This window comes from Lactuca sativa, chromosome 9 (genome assembly GCF_002870075.4).
Source record: "Lactuca sativa cultivar Salinas chromosome 9, Lsat_Salinas_v11, whole genome shotgun sequence".
NCBI lineage: Eukaryota > Viridiplantae > Streptophyta > Magnoliopsida > Asterales > Asteraceae > Lactuca > Lactuca sativa.
In genome coordinates, this window is record NC_056631.2 from 11,329,119 (window position 1) to 11,343,134 (window position 14,016).

Below are 14,016 nucleotides of genomic sequence, written 5' to 3' on the forward strand. Positions count from 1 at the left end.
TCAAAAAGAATCACAGGCATAAAATTTAACGAGGGGAAATATACCTGTGGCAACGGTGGGATCGGTGGCTGTCTCCTCTTGTCCTATCGCTAGAACTCTTCCGGTGTTGCCAGATGTTACTGCCTTGGGGCAGTTTTGCTTGAAATGTCCAACTTCTCCACAACCATAGCAGGCCCGACCAATGCCCGCTCCGGAAGTTTGACTCGTTGATTGAGTTTGTGTCTTACAGTTTTTCGCCATGTGACCCTTTATGCCATAACTATTGCAAAATACTTCTATACGTGGACCGGAAGGAAGGTGATGATAGTTGCACTTGTCACAACTAGGAAGGGTTCCAGCATACCTACTGGCAGGTTTTCGAGTTGAGGATCCAACAACAGAAACAGTTGCAGGGGAAGTGGCAGCGTGCACTGCCACCGTTTGTTGCCTCTTCGAAGACTCCTGCGATGTCTGACTTTTCTCCTTCTTCCCAATTTTTCTTTTCTCACCACTCCTCTCTGTCGGCTCAGGAGTGGTAGCTGTCTCCTCAGGGTCATCACTATGATCTATTAAGATTTGTGCTAAGCGTTTGGCACTGTCGTATGTATCTGGCCTCGCAGCTATGACGTTTCCTTTCGTTGGCTGGGTCAGCCCCCAGATGAATCTCTCTATCTTCTTACTCTTCGGGGTAACCATTCCCGGGCAGAGTAATGCCAAGTCGTCGAACTTGGAAGTGTAAGCGGCGATATCGGAACCTTACATCTTCAGGTTCCAGAGTTCGTGTTCTAACTTCTGCATTTCGCCTCGAGGGCAGTACTCAGCCAGCATAAGTTCCTTCATGGCTTCCCAACCCATGGCGTTGGCTACAGGTAAGGTTAGGGATTTGACTCGGCCGTTCCACCAAGTCAGGGCTTTGTCGATAAAGGTGCAGGCGGCAAACTTCACTTTGTCAAATTCTGAGTAGGCGCAAATTTCAAAGATGGATTCGATCTTCTCGAACCATCGGGTGAGGGAAATGACACCTCCAGTGCCATCAAAGGACGTGGGTTTTGCGTTCATGAAATCCTTATAGGAACCCTCTTTTCAGTGTCCCTGACTGCTTTCTTGGTTTTGGGTTTGGGTACCACCTCCCGAACTACCGGAACCGTCAGAGTTCCGTTGAGACATGGCAGCTGCCACTGCGGCTGTAACAGCTGCCTGGAATACTACAGGATCAATTTGGGGAGGAGGTGGTGGCGGAGGGTTGTTGGTCTTGGAGCTTGGTCTCTTTCTTGGAGGCATCTTGATCTAATAAGGTCAAGGAAGAGAGGATGATAAGTCCTCTGAATTTAATCAAGAGATATGACGGATATATGCTGAATAAGCGATAAAGCAGGAAAGAGTTATCTAAGCGGGAAAAATTATCGCTAAGGGAATGATCAAAGAACAATCCCTGAACGAGGATTTCTACCAAGGATTGTCTTGAGAAATACTCCCATAGTATCTCATGATTCGTTACGACGCTGGCTCGATGTTTGTGGTATTAGGGTAAGTTTTAGGCATGCCGCATACCACAGTCACTCCCAAGCACATGTTGGCCGTGTCTCGAATGAATATAGTTGGCCAGGCTATATTGATCCTAGACACGACTACATAACCGCCCAGGTTTAACCGCAGTACACAACACCCATTTACTTATGTTTTGTTCTACTTGTAGTTATGGATCTCGACGGTTCGGTATACTTATATACTTTTGAAAATACTTATATTTTGAAGGATACTTTTAGTTCAGAGCACTTAGGCCCCTTAATGTTTATAGTTTTATACCATGTAAGGTTTGGTATACCTTATTCACTATAAATAAGGGCTCTGATACCAATCTGTCACACCCCGAAAACCGAAGGTGGAAACATTTCTGGGGCGGACTCCACGTTGAGTATCAAATCCAATGCACATAGTAAGCAAAGTAAACAACCATTACATTACATATAGAAAAGTTTACATTTGTTTCAAAAGTAAGTTATACAAGTGATACATAGTATATATAAACAAAATGAGACGAGTCTTCTGCACACTCCGTCTTTGCCAAAAGAGATTGTCGGGTACCTGTCTAATGCGGACCTGAGAATACAAGCGGTTTGAAAATCAGCATAAAGCTGGTGAGTTCATAAGCGGTTAGTTTTCTGAAAATGTACGAGTTCCTTTGGTTTCCTGAAAAAGTACTTATCCAAGAAAATCCTATATTTTCTTAAAAGTTGGTTACTAAGTCCAAAATGTAATGTAAAAGGTGTACAATGAAAACATGATTGTTCTTGTCAATTGTAAAGTTTGGTTATCTAACTTGTTACACTTTTCTGGTTACGTACCACTGTTACCCAGGAAAATCCTATATTTTCCTACATGTGTGTGTGATGAACTGTTACTAATTCTGATTATGTTCAATGTTATCCCCAGGAAAATCACATATTTTCCTGAATGTGTGTGTGTGTGTGAATTCTCCTGAAAGTCTGATTATCCTTAATTGTACATTAGTTTTATTACGTACATAAAACTAATAATTAAGTGTGAAGTGTTCATAATCTTGATTGTGAGTTCCATAACCATACTTCAGACCAGATATGACTCGGGTCGTGGCCAGTATCCTTTTTATGACTTTCGTCACCCTTGAACCTTTCGGTTCGGCTGTAGCTAGCAGCCAGGTGCGGGATTGTCAGTCCCGTATAAATCTATACACTCAAGTCACGCTCCCTATCTAAGAGATTCTGGTTATAGGTGCGGTCCTCCACTCGCGTATCTCTGTGGAGTGTTCACCGAGGACGTGTCTCCAATCTTTAAGATTACTCTTTACTCTCGTGTCTAGGGAAGTAGTATCTATGACTAACTAAGTTCTAATGGTGCCTGTCCTTTACACTCGAGCCTAGGTGTTTTATTAAGGGCATTACAAATGTTTCATGTTTTCTAATGGTGTCTATCCTTTACACTCGAGCCTAGGGTGTTTTATTACAAACATTACAAAGGTTTTATGATCTCTATCAATATAAGTGCGAACAATCAATTGTGAAACATAACAGTATATAATAAGAATTGAAATCGTTTAAACAAACAACTCTGCAAGTTAAAACAGTTTGTTAGTAGGTTTTCAATTCTTAAAAGTGTGCGAATTATGAAACCATTTAAGTAAAATAATGAATTTAAGTACAAGATATTATTGTACTTTTGCTTGTATTCCCCCCCCCCCCCCCCTGAAAACATTTAAAAACCATTGAAAAAGGGTAGGGGTATGAACTCACCAGACGAGAAAACGTGTCGGTTCGGATGCTAAGTGTCGATTCGAGGCTAGATAACACGCGAGGTTCCTATGTGATATGAAATGGTATACAAATATATCTAATTAGATTTATAAACTCTAATTAGATATGATATTACACTCCAATGAGCGAAAACACTGAGTGTTTGGAGTGACCCGGGTGACATCTACGGACGTGTATTGATGCGTGGGACTTGGAAATTGAGTTTACTCTTCAAGAGTAGACTCTTTAGGGAGTTTACTGCCCTATACAATATACACACATGAGTTCACGACCGTGAACTCATGGTTGGGGGGGGGGGGTTTATGAAGCTTAATGGTCTAATAACACTTGGGAAGAGCTGGTACAATTTTATCTAAGGCATGGGATGGAAATTAAATCACCAATAACATCACTTAAGGGATTTTACGGCCCTAAACATGGAGTTTACGGCCGTAAACTCCTATACCCCCTTAGATTGATGATTTAATGGCCTTAAACTAATCACATGTGATTCCTATAATTTTTACAAGCCTTGGTATGAATTTAGGGCACCAAAAGACTCATCTTTAGGAGTTTACGGCCCTGGAACATAATCTTGGGGTGTCATGGCCGTAAACACCTAATTGGAGGGTGTTTGACATGTTTAAGGTCCCCAAACTATTTTTAGATGATTCTAGGATTTATTCCAAGGCTTTTAGTGTAGTTGTATGGCTTTCTAACATGTTTAAATGAGTTTACTCCCCATGAATGAGGAGTTTACGACCCAAGCAAGCTCTTGGGCAGTAAACTCATTTTTACTCCTCTAAGCTAATGTTCAAGGTGTTCCAAGGCCAAATCCAATATTCTACAATTCATATCTAAGCTTTAATGGAGTTTTGGAAGGGTTTAAGGGCATAAAAACCCCATTTATATGAGTTTACGGCCCAAGCATGATCCTTGGCCGTAAACTCTTATTTTTCCCTCAAAATCCATGTCTAGGGTGTTCTAAGTCCGGTTTTGCAAGCCTTAAGGTCATATCTAAGTCCCAATGATGGTTTGGAAGGGTTAAATTGCTCAAAAACCCATGTTTTTATGTGTTTACGGCCCAAGCATGCTCCTTGGCCGTAAACACATGTTCCAGGTCCAAAATGATAAATTAAACATGAATTTGAAGGCCTAAGAGGTTAAACAACAAGTTGGGGATGTTACCTCAAAGATTTGGAGCCTTAATTCAATGTTTTGGACCTTGAATCTTTGATTGAGGAGAGAGGTTAGAGAGAGAGTAGTGAGATGAAGCAAAAGCTTCAAATGAAGGCTTAGAACACTTTAAATAGTGTTCGGGATTTGGACACGGTGAAATTCTACCCGATACCGGCTTTAGACGGGGCTTTTGGCCGCACCCGACCAAGTTGCCGTAACCCGATATGGTTGATTCTAGAAGTGTTCCGATCACTAATATGAGGTGTTAGAATGAGTTCTAAAGGTATTAAGACACCCATTAAGTCATAATATAAAATACACGTTAATGACTTAATTAAATGACGGAATCGAAAACGAAATTGGAAACGGCGATCGGATTATCGAAATGAGTTACGAAAAAGGGGTACAAGCAATGAAACGAAATTTGGGGTTGTTACATGCTCCTAGTTGGTTCAAGTTTGACCAGGCTAGACTGATTTTAACCGAGATTTATTGAAATCATAGTTATTTGGCCGAGTTAGCTTAACTCGCCTCAGTAAGAGGCTGAGTCCGAGTACTCGCCCAAGTTGACCGAGTTTTACAACACTTGTTAATAATAGAAGTACATAAGAAATGCTTAAAATCTTCACACATACATTGTAAATTATCTATAATTCCATGTTATGATAAAGGGGACAAAAACCAAAGTAAGTTGCAGTTTTCTAACTATGTATGATGCAAGAGGAAGATGGAGTGTTGGGACGCTTGAGGGTGAGATATTTCTGAATCTAAGTTGCCTTGAGCCTAAATGATGATTTCACTTCTTTCTTCTTCCTTCAAGAGCACAAAAATACAGTCTCGAGCTTAATAAAGCTCATATAATGGATTAGGGTTTACAATGGACGATTTGGGAAAATGGAGGCTGAAGGTAAGGGGTGTCTCAAGGCTTAAGTTCCTTTAAATAGGATACAAACCCTAAAATTAGGGTTTGAGAGTTGTCTGAGTACACATAGCATACTCAAGGATGGTCGCGTCTTTTTAATGACGTATGCCCAACATACATGATATGTATGTTAAGCGTTCAGTTCAATTCTCATTTCCCTCTTAACTTCTAACGACCATAACTGCTTCGTCCCAACTTTGTTTTCAGCAGTGTTTTAAAAACCAGTTTGAACCGATCGGTCAAACCGGTTGGACCGGGGACCGGAGGAGGGAGCAGTTCAACTATCACCGGTTTTACGTCGATTTCTAAACCGGATTGAACCGACCGGTTTTTAGAAAAATCCGGTTGAACCGCTAAAAATAAACCGGTTAAACCGAATAAAAATACATGGAAAAAAACAATTTATATAATAAACTTTGGTATTTTTTTGTTACATCCCAAAATACGACCCAAAAAATTTTGTTTTAATAATAATAAAAATCATATACTGATCGTCATATCATAAAAACCATACGTCAAATATCTCAACTCATAATAAAATGTCGTGAAACCACTGTATCAAATCAAACTATGAATCAAAACAAACTCCCAGGATAAAGACTGAAGTTGTAGTGTGTGCGATGCCATCATCCCGAGCTCTTCCCTTTACTTGCAGAAGTACCTGAAACCAAAACTGAAACTGTAAGCACGAAGCTTATTGAGCTCCCCCAAACTACCTCATACCATAGAATAACATATAAACACGTACTGGGCCTTGCCCACTGCATCGGACCGAAGTCCGGAAACTGCATCGGACCGTAGTCCGGAACTGAATGGGACCTTGTCCCCTGCATCGTACCGGTGTCCGGAACTAGCTGCATCGGACCGAAGTCTGGAACTGACTGCATCGGAACGAAGTCCAAAACTAACTGATCATAGCATAGCATAAACACATATCAACTAGCATAACACACATCATCATAAACACATATATATTGCATACTGCATCAGGCTGTAGCCCGGAACACATAACACATAAATCCTGCCTGAGCCACGAAGGCATCAAACACACTATCTGCTGCGTCGGACCGAAGTCTTGACACTACTGCTAGCTTATCGGGTCGGCATTGTGGCCGTAGACCCATTCCTACTGGAAGGAAACTCACCTCGTAGTCTAGCTGCTGAAAGAATTGCTCCGGAATCAGTCTGATGCGGCTCCGGTTTCACGCCGGCTACAATTTCCATAAGTACCCTCAATCAAATACTGATAATCATACTGAGGGTAAAATGACTATTTTACCCTTGGACAAAGTCAACCTATTGGTCAAAGTCAACATCCAGTTGACCTGACTCGTCGAGTTGGGTCACCAACTCGTCGAGTCCTTACTCTCACTTTCTTGCTTCTGCTCGCTACTACTCGTCGAGTTTGGCATAGACTCGACGAGCTCCTCTTCGATACTAACACTCAGTTAATCTGCATCCGACTCACCGAGTTGTATGAACAACTCGTTGAATCCTCCTTCAACACATGAACACTCTGACTGTGACTCGCCGAGTTGTATGAACAACTCGTCGAGTCTGTTCTTGAGGCATGAAGGTTGCCTTGGACTCGCCGAGTCAGGGCATTGACTCGCCGAGTCCCTTCATGAATGAGTCCTACCTCCTACTCACTGAGTCCACCTAAAGATCACTTGTTCCACTCCGCATGACACATAAAAGGGAAGAAATCGAGGACTCACGACTCGACTCGCCGAGTCTGAAGAACAACTCGTCGAGTCGGTTGCATGCAACACTACTCCGCTGATTCTGCTCAAAACCGGTGCATGCAACTTACAGATCTGGGTTCCTAAAGCTTGATTAGCATGTAAGGTTTCCAACTTTATGTGTAGATATGCATCAATACAGGTTTAAAGGCTCAAAATGCACTAAAAGGTTAGATCTAGGGTGTTCATGCGAAAAGGGTTCCATAAAGGCAGAAGATCTGAGCTTCTGAAGCTCAAACATAGATAGATCTGAAGGCTACTAGGCAACACATGCTTTCAATGTTACTAACAAGCCAAAAATGATAAAAACAAGCCAAACGAGAGATCTAATCGAGGAATGACAAAGGTTTGAGCTTGATACCTCAAAGAAGACTGTGATACCACCACAAACTCGGATCTAATTGCTTCTCCCTTGATTCTTCCTCTTCTCTCCTCTTCCTCTATTCCACAAATGGACCATAACTTCACCAAGTGAGAAAAACACACCAAAATGATAAGGGTGGATAGGGTTTTCGTGTGAGGCTCTTCTGTGGGCGAGGGAGGCTACCGAATGCTTTTATTTGGATAAAATTAAATGGATTTGAAAAACCCTAAATCCCCGGGGATTTAGGGTTTCATTCAGACTGACGGACTCACCGAGTCCATGATGGACTCGCCGAGTCGCCAACTTAAACGTGCTCGAAATCCCGTCTCTACTCGACGAGTCAGGCTACTGACTCGTCGAGTTCCTCATGAAACTTGAATAAATAATATTATTAAATAACATACTAGAAACGGGGTGTTACAACTCTCCCCCACTTGTCTCAGACTTCGTCCTCGAAGTATGCTGCTACAGTGCCTGGGAACAACTCTGGGTAGTGCTCCCTCATCTCTTCCTCTGCCTCCCACGTCCATTCAGATCCCTTTCGATGTTGCCACTGTACCTTTACCAACTGAACCACCTTGTTCCTCAAGGTCTTCGTCTTTCGATCCAAGATCACAACTGGTCTCTCAATATAATTCAGGCTGCCATCAACCTGAATGTCCTCTAAGGGTACGACTGCTGACTCATCCACTAAACACTTCGACAACTGGGAAACATGGAAAGTGTTGTGGATCTGGCTAAGCTCTGCCGGAAGATCCAACCGGTAAGCGACCCGACCCACCCGGGCCAAAACCCTAAAAGGACCGATGAACCTGGGGCCCATCTTGCCTCTCTTCCGAAACCTGATGACACCCTTCCAGGGTGATACCTTCAGGAGGACCATGTCGCCCACCTGAAACTCCAAGTCTAAACGCCTCCTGTCGGCGGAACTCTTCTGCCGACTCTGCGCAGTCTGCAGTCTACTACGAACCTGCTGGATCAACTCTGTCGTCTTGAGCACCACCTCGGTGCTCCCAATGATGCGCTGACCGACCTCGCCCCAACAAATTGGGGTCCTGCACTTCCTCCCATAAAGCATCTCGAAAGAGGGCGATCAATACTCTCATGATAACTGTTGTTATACGAAAATTCCGCTAATGGAAGATACGTATCCCAACTGCCACCGAAATCTAGGACGCATGCCCGGAGCGTGTCCTCAAGAGTCTGAATCATCCTCTCGCTCTGCCCGTCTGTCTGAGGGTGGAAAGTGGTGCTGAAATGGAGACGAGTACCCATCTCATCGTGAAACCGCTTCCAAAATCTGGAAGTAAAACGGACTTCTCTGTCTGACACCACTGATACCGACACTCCATGTCGTGCCACAACCTCTCGTACATATATATTGGCTAGTTTCTCAGCCGATATGCTCTCCTGGATCGGTATAAAATGAGCACTATTCGTCAACTGAACCACGATAACCCAAATCGAATCCTCTCCACGTGTGGTTCTGGGAAGCTTAGTGATAAAATCCATAGTGATATCCTCCCATTTCTACACTGGAATGTCCAACGGCTGCATCTTGCCGTGAGGCCTCTGGTGCTCTGCCTTAACCTTCCTGCGGGTCAGGCATCTTTCCATATACCAGGCGACATCCCGCTTCATGCAGGGCCACCAATAGTCGGGTCGAAGATCCTTATACATCTTCGTTTCCACTGAATGGATGGAAAATCGAGACTTATGGGCCTCGTCCATCAACACCTGCCGTACTCCACCCAGTACGGTACCCATACTCTCCCATGAAGGGTCAACAATCCTCAGTTGTCGTAGTCAAAAGAAGCTACTCGGCCCACAATCCTCTCACACTTCTACCTCTCCTCCTTGAGGCCCTCGGCCTGCGTCTCTTTGATTTGCTCCAACAACGGAGTAATCACTGTCATCCTCAAACAAATATCTCGGATTGCCTTACGGCTCAGGGCGTCGGCCACTACGTTGGCCTTCCCTGGGTGATAAAGGATCTCACAGTCGTAATCCTTCAACACATCTAACCATCACCTCTGTCTCATGTTCAGATTCGGCTAATCCATGAGGTACCTCAAGCTCTTGTGATCCGTGTAAATGGTACAACGGGACCCATAGAGGTAATGTCTCCAAATCTTGAGGGCAAACACCACTGCCCCCATCTCTAAGTCATGCGTAGGATCGTTAGCCTCGTGAGGCTTCAACTGTCTTGAGGCGTAAGCTATCACACGGCCTCGTTGCATCAACACTGTTCCTATACCTGTGATCGAGGCATCACAATAGACTACAAAATCTTCTATTCCCTCCGGTAAAGTAAGAATCGGTGCTTCGCACAGTCTCTGTCTGAGGGTCTCAAATGTTGCCTGCTTCTCAGGCCCCCATCGAAACGCCACCGACTTCTTGGTCAGTCGAGTGAGCGGTACTGCTATCTTGGAGAAGTCCTGAATGAATCTCCTGTAATACCCTGCCAAACCTAGGAAGCTCCGAATCTCAGATGGAGACTTCGGAACCTCCCACTGCATCACAGCCTCTATCTTGGCTGGATCCACCAAAATACCCTTCTGATTGACGAGGTGTCCGAGGAACTGCACCTCGCGTAACCAGAACTCGCACTTGGAGAACTTCGCAAAAATTTTCTCCCTCCTCAAGATCTCTAGCACCTCCCTCAAGTGCTCCTCGTGCTGCTCCTGAGTCTTGGAATAAACCAAGATGTCATCGATGAATACTATCACAGACCGATCCAACATCGGCCTGCACACGTGGTTCATGAGATCCATGAACGCGGCTGGGGCATTGGTGAGCCCAAATTGCATCACCACGAACTCATAATGACCATACTTGGTCCTGAAAGCAGTCTTCTGCACATCCTCGCATCTGATGATACCCGGAGCGTAAATCGATCTTGGAAAACCAAGACGCTCCCTACAGCTGATCAAAAAAATCATATATCCTCGGAAGTGGGTAGCGGTTCTTCACCGTTACCTTATTCAGCTCCCGGTAATCTATACACATACGGTGCGACCCGTCCTTTTTCTTTACAAACAAAATCGGTGCACCCCGGGGCGAACTGCTCGGCCTGATAAAACCCTTGTCTAGCAGCTCTTGCAGCTGCGTAGATAACTCCTGCATCTCTAGAGGAGCCAACCGATACGGTGCTTTGGCTAGCGGAGCCGCACCAGGGATTAGGTCAATCCCGAATTCGACGTGCCTCTCTGGGGGGGGGGGGTATTCCAGGAAAATCCTTTGGAAATACATTCGGGTAGTCTCGCACTACCGGAACATCATCAGTTGTCGTCTTTCCCTTCTCTCAGGCATCTAAAATATAGGCAACATAACCGATGCAACCCTGCTGAAAATAGCGCCTCGCCCTCGCCGCTGAACACAGAACCAGTCCGCGTTGTGGCCTCTCGCCCTGAATCACTAACTCTCCCCCACTAGGAGTGCGAACCCTCAGTTACTGCAGCTCACAATCTATCACCGCCCCATTGGGGCTCAACCAATCCATGTCTACTATAACCTTATTCCCTCGCAGGGGAATAGGGACTAAGTCCACCGGAAACTGCTCATTGAATAACTGTAGGTAACATCCTCTGTGTACCCTTGCAACCCTAACAGTCCTATCAGCTGCTATCTCAACCTCAAGTGGACAATCTAGCTCCCCTGGAGCTCTGCTAAACCTCTTACTAAGCGCAAGAGAGACGAATGGTCGGGAGCCCCCGAATCAAACAATACTGTAGCTGAAATGTCGTTCACTGAGAACGACCCCGTCACCACGTCAGGAGTCGCTCGCGCCTCCTCTGCTATCAGCTGGAAAGCTCTACTCTTCGCTACCGACATCTCAGCTCGGCCCTGACGGCCATCTGTAATCCTCAAAGTAGCAGGGGTAGATGCTAACACCTTCCCTGCAGCTGCTAAACTCGGACACTGGGACTTTTTATGTCCCCTCTGATTGCACTGAAAGCAAATCAGATCTGACGCCGCAATGGCGGTGGTAGTGGCTGTACAGTCCTTGCTCATATGCCCAGTCCGGCCGCACTTGTAGCAGCCGTAACTCCCTGCCTTGCACACTCCGTCGTGCAATCTCCCACACTTGCCACATCGACTGTGGCGCTGCTGACTCCTGGATCTGTGATTTAAAACCTTGGGCTTTTCGCCCGAACCCCCTGAACCCGAAGCCGCCTCTGGCTTCCTCTTCCTCTCCATCTCTAGGTCAATCTCTCTCTCTCGAGCCCTCGCAATCATGTCATCCAACGTTTTACAACTGGACTGGCTCACAAACTGGCGGATATCACTCCGCAGCATCTCATGATAGCGGGCCTTCTTCATTTCCTCATCAGCTGTGTACTGAGGAACGAGAAGCGCCCTCTCTCTAAACTTGGCGGTAATCTCCGCCACTATCTCGGTAGTCTAGGTCAAATCCTAGAACTCTCGTGCTAACTGCTGCACCTCAATAACGGGTGCGAACTCGGCTCTAAACCTGGTGGTAAAGTCCGCCCAGGTCATGGCATCCAAAGCTGCGTCACTGCCGATTGCGTGACCAACCTCCTCCCACCAATCCCGTGCCCTGTACTTCAGAAGACAGGACGCCAACCTGACCTTGTCGCCCTCGGGACACCTGCTCGTGCAGAAAGCATTGGCCACGTCTGCCAACCATCTGGCACTCGCTATGGGGTCCCGCGCCCCATGGTAATCTGGAGCTCCACATGCCTGGAACTCCCAGAAAGTAAGCGTGCGCGACCCCATCATGGCCACCACCTCAGCACGAAATGTGCCTAGCTTCTCCTCCATCAACTCTAATATACCCTTCTTGATCGAACCAAAGATCACTGGAGTCTACTCAAGGATACTACGAGTAACCTTTGAAGTTAAGAACTCTTTAGTCTGCTCATCTAACTGCTCGGCTCCCGAGCTTGATCCCGATCCCTCTCTGGCACCTAAACTGTCGCCTGCTGGTCTAGGACGTAAGACCACCATTCTGAAAACATGTCACAATAAACGTCAGAACACTGATATGACTCGAGGGACCATTACTACTATCGGCTTTTCGGTCTCATCTCAGCCTTCCTCGATTCAAGTACGGATCCTCTGCTTCCAGTAGTATGGGCCCCTACTACCTTCCACATCTATCCGTACTTTCCTCAAGAACTGCCTCGACTCTACCTAGCCGCTACTACCGCTGCTGATCTCTACTGCTCTCATCCTAGGCTTGCCCTTGGGAAATCTCGGACTCAACCCAACCAGTCATCAGCTGCTGAAGGCCTCCTTGTTATGCCAATTAACCATTACCTGAATATCATCACATGTGGCGAGGCTCAGATAATCTTTCGAGTAAAAGACTCGTCCACACAACAGTTAGACTCAGACAAGAGCTGTGCAGCAAGGACAAATCCAACACTCTGAGATTATTCAACCCTGTTGACATGTGATGTGGCATATTCACCTAATGGCTAACTCCCATCACTCAAAGTTCTACAGAGCACGAAGCAGACAACATTCGGACACGGAAAACTACTCAAACAATTTTATCCTCATAATGAGAAACTATACTAGCATACGATGCTGAGCTCATGCTATCAGGCATAACCTAAACAGGCTATCCTACTGCTGTCTACTCAATTTCTAGCATGCAATTCTCAGAAGGCTAAAACACATAAAGCATCCTCCTAGATCCTTAGTCCTATACTAGCATGCTGTTCTACTGAAACTGAAACTGAAAATGGAAATCTTAAACTTGTATGGGTAATTTGGGAGTACTTACTTGAGCTCGGATGATCGCATGCACCACACCCTTTTCTCTTTACCAAAACTATTTTCTTTCTAAGTTCTTTTCAAAAAAAATGTTTTTCTTTTAAAACCTTTTACCATTTCCTTAGTTTGAGGTCAGACGCACCAAAGAGTGTATCCGAATCCCTCAAACCAAGGCTCTGATACCAACTTGTTACATCCCAAAATACGACCCAAAATTTTTTGTTTTAATAATAATATAAATCATATACTGATCGTCATATCATAAAAACCACACGTCAAATATCTCAACTCATAATAAAATGTCGTGAAACCACTATATCAAATCAAACTATGAATCAAAACAAACTCCCAGGATAAAGACTGAAGCTGTAGTGTGTGCGATGCCATCATCCTGAGCTCTTCCCTTTAGTTGCGGAAGTACCTGAAACCAAAACTGAAACTGTAAGCACGAAGCTTATTGAGCTCCCCCAAACTACCACATACCATACAATAACATATAAACACGTACTGGGCCTTGCCCACTGCATCGGACCGAAGTCCGGAAACTGCATCGGACCGTAGTCCGGAACTGAATGGGACCTTGTCCCATGCATCGTACCAGTGTCCGGAACTAGCTGCATCAGACCGAAGTCCGGAACTGACTGCATCGGAACGAAGTCCAGAACTAACTGATCATAGCATAGCATAAACACATATCAACTAGCATAACACACATCATCATAAACACATATATATTGCATACTGCATCAGGCCGTAGCCCGGAACACATAAAACATAAATCCTACCTGAGCCACGAAGGCGTCAAACACACTATCT